This window comes from Acinonyx jubatus, chromosome X (genome assembly GCF_027475565.1).
Source record: "Acinonyx jubatus isolate Ajub_Pintada_27869175 chromosome X, VMU_Ajub_asm_v1.0, whole genome shotgun sequence".
Classification (NCBI taxonomy): Eukaryota; Metazoa; Chordata; class Mammalia; order Carnivora; family Felidae; genus Acinonyx; species Acinonyx jubatus.
Window position 1 is genome coordinate 6,419,103 of NC_069389.1, and position 8,427 is coordinate 6,427,529.

Below are 8,427 nucleotides of genomic sequence, written 5' to 3' on the forward strand. Positions count from 1 at the left end.
TCTTCTTGGTTTTGTCTAGCAGGCTCCTTGTCAACAGCTCACCTGTTTTTCCCCCCGGAACACTAAACCCCATAGGTTCATGCAGCTTTCAGTTTGCTACAAACAATATCCAGCATTGCTTATGGTTTTTCTATTAGTTGATTGTATTTACTGCTTCTATTGAGGAAAAAAATGATAATAATGGTTCTTTGCCCCAAGAAGCTCGAGCAGTCAGTATTGGGGTTTCACGCTGTGTGGCTCTGAGGACGGTTCTGGCAAATGTGTGGTGGGATCTGAAGGCACACACAGTAGGATGTATATCTGCAGTGGGTCTGATGGCGAGTTTGTTTCTCTTTGCTGTGTTGCTATGTCTGAAATTAAACTGAAGCCAAGTATCAAGTGGGAGAGCCTTGTGTATTTCTTCCCCAGTTTCCTTTGGGGGGGGGGGATGTTTGGCTACCTTTTCAAATACTAAGTAAGTTTTATTTTGCAAAAAGAAAGTTTTATATTTTAGAAACTTTAATGAGACCTTTTCCTTACTTTTGGGGGAAGTTAAGATGAAAGTCACATAACATAAAATAAGTTTTTTTTAAGCATGCAATTCCGTGTACATATATAGAGTTGTGCAACCTTCTCCTCTATGTTGATGCAGGACGTGTTCATCATTCCCAAAGGAAACCTCGTAGCCATTAAACAGCCACTCCTCATTCCATTCCCCCTTTGCTCCAGCCCCAAGCAACCATTAATCTGCTTTCTGTCTCTAATGATTTACCTATTCTGGACATTTCGTAGAAATGAAATCATGCGATATGTGACCTTCTGTCTCTGGTTTCTTTCACTCAGCGTGTTTTTGAGGCTTATCCACATTGTAGCCTGTGTCGGTAATTCATTAAATTTATTTTTAGATGAAAACACTTTTAAATTAAAAACAATCATTTTATTTTATTTTATTTTTCATTAGTATTTTTGAGACACAGAGAGAGACAGAGAGCAATCAGGGGAGGGGCAGAGAGAGAGGGAGACACGGAAAACAAAGCAGGCTCCAGGCTCTGAGCTGTCTCAAACTCCCCAACTGCGAGATCATGACCTGAGTCGGACACTTAACTGACTGAGCCACCCGGGCACCCCCAAAACGATCGTTATAAACACACGGTGAGCGTTTATTCATTGAGCACCTACTGTGTGCACTAAAGAGCTGTGTTACAGCCAGTGTGCTGTGGAAATTGATGCGATCCCTGCAATCAGCCTGCACTGGCCGCTGAAGGACGAAAGTAGATGAGTGTGTCCCCACCCATGCCACCGTCTCTCACATGAAACTATTCTAGGTGTGTCCCCAAGGTAGCCCAACTCTTGGGACTCAAAGACTGTCATCTTTGGGGAAGTTATTTCCCCCTGCCCCCACACCTTTCTCCAAAGCAACGTCCATTTCCCCTGAAACCACAGAAGCCACTTTAGAATTGTCCCTTCGACTCATGATATGCCAATAAACAGAAGGCAGAGCCCTGTGACCATCATGGCCAAGAGACATCCCTCAGAAGGCCTACGTGCCCGCAGGGGACAGAAGACACAAAGATGAAATGGGAAAATAGGAGCTGTAGAAAAAAGTCGGACAAGCTGGCCGTGTCCAGGTGGGGTCGCCCGGAAGGCTGACGGCTGCGAAGGGTCCTGCGGGGCCATCTGACGCGAAGTAGCCCTTGCAGAAACAGGCTGGGTGGAAAGTGAGGCTTGGAGAACTCAGCGAGATGACCTCGTGGCCGAAGGGAAGATCTGAGCCAGGACTTGGCTGCAAGAAGACAAGACAAGGCAGAAGCCATCTTGTTCAGAGTCAAATACTTATTTGCAAACGAGCAAACTCGGACCATGTGAGAGGGAAGCAAAAGAGAAAGAACCCCCTCAGTTTTCTTGCTTCAGCTTCCCACAGCCAGCGTGCCATCTCCAGCCTGCGGAAGCCCAGGTGGGAGTGACCGCAGGACAGAGCCACAGGGTGTTCCTGCAGCCGATGAAGCACCCTCTGGCTTCTGCTATGACTCCAAAGGAATCTCCCATCATGCCTCTCTCCCATATTGTAGCAGGTGTCTCATACAGAGAGTCATGAATACAGAGAGTCATGACTCCGAGGCTTTTCCTTCCAGGAAGCAACTTGATTCGTGCCGGCCCTGGCTCAGTTGGGCTCGTCCCCGAAGAACTGAGCCCCAAACGCCATGTGGCGTAGTTGTTTACGTATTTTCCACTTCTTTGTCTCCCATATGTGGGAACACACAAACATGCAGTCTGATGAGGTGGTCTCATGTTACAAGGTCTCATGAGGGATGTGGTCACACACGCGTGTAAGCAGCTTGCCTTGAGGGTTTTCTTCTTCTTTTTCTTTCCTTAGGGAGGGCGCCCTACTACATGTCTTCTCTTCCTTCACCCCCATGGCAAGCTCTTGCCCATCGTTGCAGACCCACCTCTCCAAGTCGCACACAGAATAGCTCCTTCCTTGTGTATTCCCACCCAGTACATCTCACTGTTGGGACAAACGGTTCCTCCACATGGAACACGTTCCCCTTGCCCAGCTACAGGCATTGCACGTCACGCTAGAGCCCCACGGACCTTGCAACCGAGCCAGAGAAACGAGATGCAAGGTGAAAATCGCGATTGGCATCCGAGGCACAGTACGGCCGGTAGATCGGTGGAGCCCCTCAGTGTTCCGGGGAGTCGGAGAAGGTGCAAATGGCTGAGTGCAATGTTCCGGGCAGTCAGGAAGTGGAGTCGCTGGGGAACGCGGGGAGGTCAGGCCCAAGCCGTCGCAGAACAGAGACACGCTGCGGTGAAAGGCAGAGCAGACCTTGGGGACAGGTGATTATGACTCACATACCGGGGTCAGTTGTGGGTAATGAGGTCCTGGGCGGGGGGCTGCTGAAGTCAAAGGGCACGCGGCAGACTGCCTGCAAAGGCAGAAGCAGAGAATCGGCGGCTGAGTTAGATTTGCCGGGGATCGGCGGGAAGAAGCAGCCGCAGGTGGTTACAGGGATGGAGTTTGCGTAACCGGAAGACGGTCGTCCGACAGAAACGGGAGATTCGGAAACGGGGACAGCGTTTCCTTGCTGGGCACGTGGCATCGTTGGGGCCAGATTGCTACTCGGTGTGGACGGGTGCAGCCCCAGGCCCCTCGAGCCTCCCTCCTTTGCTGCCGGGTAAGATGCCAGCTCTGTGACACACAGGAGCATTGTGGCCATTTGCGAGGCACGAAGTATGACAGCTGTCACATTTGTTTATGGACCGCTTGGCTCCTGGTGCCCCCAGAGACTAACGTCTGTGAGTGACAGCACACCCCCAGATGTTACAAGTTTCCGGGAAGAGGTGAAATAATGCATCAGCCTCCACCGGCCGGCTCCCGCCAGACAAACGGTGTCTTCCCTCCGGCTCTTGTCTCCGCAGCTCAGCGAAGCAACAGTCCCGTTGGTGGACCTGCCGGGCTTCTCAGGAGGGTCCCTAGCATGTCAGGGGGTCCTCTTCCTCCTCCAGCTACAAAGCACAAAGATGTGGGTGCTAGGGCACCTGGCTGGCTCGGCGGGTCAAGCCTCTGACTCTTGATTTCAGCTCAGGTCTCCATCTTACCGTTTGTGAGATCAAGCCCAGCATCAGGCTTCACGCGGAGCCTGCTTGGGATTTTCTCTCTCTCTCTCTCTCTCTCTCTCTCTCTCTCCCCTTCACTCTCTGCCCCTCCCCCCCTCTCGTGTTTACACACTCAAAGATCAAGAAACACTTCCCAAAAAATGTGGGTGCTGAAATCCATGGCCTGCTCACCCTCTCCAACGCCACAGCCAGGAAGGATGTCTTCACTGTTTTTACTCTTGGGAAAAGGTGGAGTGTGGGCCATTACTGGAGACGGTGAACAGAAACCAAACTACCCCAGAACCTCCCAGAAAGCCAGGTGAAGGCGTGGGAACAATGGACAGACAGGTTTCATGTGGTGCCACGGATTTGGGCTACTTTGATATTTGTTTTCGGGCCAGCATTGCATTAGGAATTGTCTCATTTGCCAGCTCAATGTTTCCATGCGCATAATTTTCTCAATCGTCTGAAACGGTGAAGGTCATAAAGTCACAGAAGACATGTCTTTAAAAACTAGATTTTTAAAAAAAAATTTTAGTATTTCTGCATTTCATTGAATGAAATTATAAGTAGGACAATTTGCAAAAGTAAGGAATACAGAACTGTGAGCTTTTAGAACACCCACTAGGGAGAGTCCAAAATTAGAAAAATAGATGAATTCTTATGAGACAGTCACACTTCCCACACATACACTCTCTCGTTTCTACCATTTATCGCTCACAACTTTTATTAGAGGTAAGTTTGTCTTCTACTAGAGCATAAGCTTCTAGAAGGTAGGGGTGTGTGTTACTGTTTTGTGTTTTCTCCTGTAGATCCGTAAAATGAACTCAATTATTGTTTGTTTGAACAGAATTAAACTTATATTACTAAGAGTTTTTGTTTACAGTTTATTTATTTTTGGGGGGGCGCCATGGTTGCTCTGTCAGTTAAGTGTCCTTCAGTTCAGGTCATGATCTCACGGTCGGTGAGTTCGAGCTCCACGTCAGGCTCTGCGCTGACAGCTCAGAGCCTGGAGCCTGCTTGGGATTCTGGGTCTCCCTCTCTCTCTGCCCCTCCCCCACTTGTGTTCTCTCCTCTCTCTCAAAAATAAACATTAAAAAAAGTTTATTTATTTTTCTTATTTTTTTTTTAACGTTTATTCATTTTTGAGAAACAGAAATAGAGCATGAGTGGGAGAGGAGCAGAGAGAGGGAGACACAGAATCTAAAGCAGGCTCCAGGCTCTGAGCTGTCAGCACAGAGCCCAATGCGGGGCTTGAACTCACTGACCAGGAGACCATGACCTGAGCTGAAGTCGGATGCTTAACCCACTGAGCCACCCAGGTGCTCCAGAAGTTTATTTATTTTTGCCAAAGGATCAACTGAAATGCTATTTTAGGAATGGCCCATTGCTTAGAAGGTTACAATTGTATTAAGTGAATTCTTAAAGCATCTAAATCCAGTAAGGAAATGAAATTTGAGAGGATGTTGAGGCGCCTGGGTGGCTCAGTCGGTTAAGCGTCCGACTTCAGCTCGGGTCGTGATCTCACGGTTCGTGGCTTCAAGCCCCGCGTCGGGTTCTGTGCTGACAGTTCGGAACCTGGAGCCTGCTTCCGATTCTGTGTCTCCCTCTCTGCCCTCCTCCACTTGACTTCTGCGTCTCTCTGTCCCTGAAAAATGAATAAATGTTAAAAAAAATTTTTTTTACAAAGAAAGGAAAAATGGGCCTTCTTTTTCATACACGTTTCGGTTTTCAATGACTTTAGTATAAACATACCTTGACAAAAATTTTCCCTGCTTTTTAAATGTATTTTATCCAGGGGCGCCTGAGTGGCTCAGTTGGTTGGGTGTCCAACTTCGGCTCAGGTCATGATCTCACGGTTCGTGGGTTCAAGCCCCATGGCAGGCTCTGTGCTGACAGCTCAGAGCCTGGAGCCTGCTTCGGATTCTGTGTCTCCCTCTCTCTGCCCCTTCCCCGCTCATGCTCTGTCTCTCTCTGCCTCTCAAAAATAAATAAATGTTAAAAAAAATTTTTTTTTACAAAGAAAGGGAAAATGGGCCTTCTTTTTCATACACGTTTTGGTTTTCAATGACTTTCGTATAAACATACCTTGACAAAAATTTTCCCTGCTTTTTAAATGTATTTGATCCAACAGGTATTTCCTTTCTAAAGTATTTGCAGCGCAGATAAAACATGCAGCTTCATGCCTATAACTCCGTTTCTGTAGTTTGTTTCATAGCCACTTGCGAAGTTTGTGCGAGGTCTGGGGAAGAGGTTTGTATCAGACCAACCGAACTGACAGTTCAAAGAATTTCAAGTGTTGAAATCTGAATGACTTTCCAAGGGTGTAGCCCACACATCCGCTGAAGAAGAAAAAAATCCTTAAGCCGTCCACTGGCAGACTCTGTCACAAATATCTAATCGACAGGGAAAGTCTAAGTCAGCACATGGACATTTTTTCATGTTTTTTAAAGCAGGCTTCACACCCTTGAACTCAACGACCCGGGATCATGAGTCCCGTGGCCTCCTGACTGAGCCAGCCAGGCGTCCCAGCACCTGCGCATTTTTGAGCTCCGTTAATTCTGCCCCTCCTGTCTGAGGCAGCATTCCCAGAAGTCCAGTGCTCAAGGCTACTGTTATCATTACCTCTGCCCCGTTCTCAAAGGGAGCACAGAACTTGGAGCTCAGGGGGGATTACAGGACCCGCTTCACCCGCCTGCCCCGCTCTGCAGTAGCAAAGCCACGTATCTGGCTGCAGGGTCTGTGGACGGGTGTAAAACATTAAACCCGGATCCCGCACAACCCAGGGTTGCTGGACGCTGTGTGCCCGAGTCAAACTAGCTCAGGAGAGCTGGGTGCCAACAGGAGCCTGGAAGCCGGCTCGGTCCGATGGAACACTCACCTTGCTGGTTGGCAAGACCTTGCTGTGGCTCCCTGGCACAGTGGGAGGTGTTGAAGTCCAGGGCCTGCCTGGCCAGAGGTGTCGTGGGTCACGAAGGCCAGACGCTGGGTGCACTGGACTTTTCCCAGTGGTAGGACGGGAGTGAGGTAGGCGCTCCCGCCTGAGCTGGCCGCACGCATCGCTCAGGCCGCTGCCTTGGAATGTTCCTTGGCCCCTTTTCCCTCTTTCTGTGCAAATCCTGTGTCTCCTCCTCCCTGAGCGGGAGAGAGACGGCCTGAGAGAGAGAACCCTCTCCGTGAGCCATTTCAGCTTTAGTATTTGTTCCTGTCAACTGAGTCTCAGCTCCTGCTTTTGAACCCGTAGTGTCTGATCCCCCAAGTGTGGTGTTTTGCTGGGGCTGGGTGGCCAACTTGGCTTTGTTCGCCACCTGCTCCCCATCCCTCCGCTGAGGCCCCCTAGCAGGACGGCGGAGGAGGGAGCAGTGGGCCAGGGGAGGGGTCCTTGCTGTCTGCCTGACTTCCACTGGGATAGGGGACCCACGCAGCAGGGGGAAGGGGTGAGGAGGGAAGGACAGGAGACTTGAGTGCTCTAGACAGCTCATCCCCTCCTGGTGAGCAGGTGCCCTCAGCCCCGCCCCGGTCCCTGAGGATGGCAGAGGCCCATTCCCTGGGGGGCAGGCGCACTCACCCCTGCCAGAGCTGGCCGCTCCCCATGCAGAGGGTCCCTCCCCCACCTGCAGCACTGTTTCCTGCCTAAATGTGTTTCTCCAGCTTCTTGGAGAAAGCTCGTGAACCACCCCCATGCAGGGTCGGGTTGCTGATGTGTCCGCACCAGCGTGCCCAGGGCCCAAGCCTGAGCCTGCAGCCATGCTGTCAGGCTCCTCGATGTTGTGTCCCCGTGGTGCCCAGGTGCCTGCACTGGGTGGCCTGTGGGAGCCCCCTGCGGCCAGCCCCAGCTGGGGGCGGGGGAGCACTTGGGCTCGCTCCAGGACCTGCCTGCGGGGTCCTCTGCGCCTGTGGTGGCCGCCCCCCGGGGGACCCTAGACACATCCTGGCTTGGGAATGAACTTCTAGGCGGTCCGGGATGTCTGTGGAACTGTGCACGTTAGATGCAAAAGAGTTACAAGCGAAATAGGCCTTAATGGAGTGTTGCCAGAGGGAGAGAGAGGTAGAGAAAGGAAGAGAGAGACAGAAGGGGAGTGAGGCTTGGAAGTCACCTGAGCTGTCATCTCAGCCCTCAACCCCTGAGGGGTGTCCCTCAGCCCATCCACCCAGCACAGCTCAGCGAGACCCTGTCCTGGCCCGTGCCCCACCCAGAGTCTGCGTGAGCACCGCCTAGAATTTTCCTCCACGCACCAGGGGAGGAGGGCTGTTGACCCGTCCTCCCAAACAGCAGGCCTAGCAGACGCCTGGCGACAGGCCTCCTCCCTGTAAATCATTAAATTGGCTCTGGGTAAAATCAGGCCCAAATCAGGTGACACTGGCCCAAGTGAACCAGGCGCCTGCCAGCCTGCCCCATGCTCCCGGAACCTCACCACCTCGCGGCATGGATCGGAGCCAACACCAGGCGGAGGCTGGCAAGGGCAGGGACCTGGGGTCCCTGGAGCACCGGCCTACTGCTCCCTCTTTTACTCTGCACTCCGTCCCCTAAGTCAGCGGGCTGCAGGGCATCCTTGCTGGGAAAGTGCCACCCAACTGACTCGTAACTGGTGTGAGGACAGCAGTGAATACCAGTCACGGTTGAATAAACGCTTTCCTTAACCGGGGGCCCTGATCCCGTGGGAAAGGACCGGCCTGCTGGGAGGGCACGCCTGCGGGGTCAGTCTGCAGGAGCCTCGCCAGGCTCTGTGTTGCTCCCGGACCGTGTGATCGGGCTGGGCTCTGTGGAAGTGGCAGACGCAGACACGCTCCCTGGACCGAACACAAGTCTGCGTTGTGTACTCCTAAGGGTCCCCAGGGGTCATTGACCTC

At 51.8% G+C, this 8,427-nt stretch overlaps 1 long non-coding RNA gene across 1 annotated transcript; it reads right to left on the reverse strand.

Annotated features, from left to right (window-relative positions):
- Positions 1–576: 576 nt before the first annotated feature.
- Positions 577–8,037, reverse strand: LOC106969380 (uncharacterized). Its single transcript, XR_008289997.1, has 3 exons — positions 6,458–8,037; positions 5,665–5,972; positions 577–5,224 (listed from the first exon to the last, which is right to left on the reverse strand). It is a non-coding gene; the product is annotated as an uncharacterized LOC106969380 (long non-coding RNA).
- Positions 8,038–8,427: the final 390 nt, after the last annotated feature.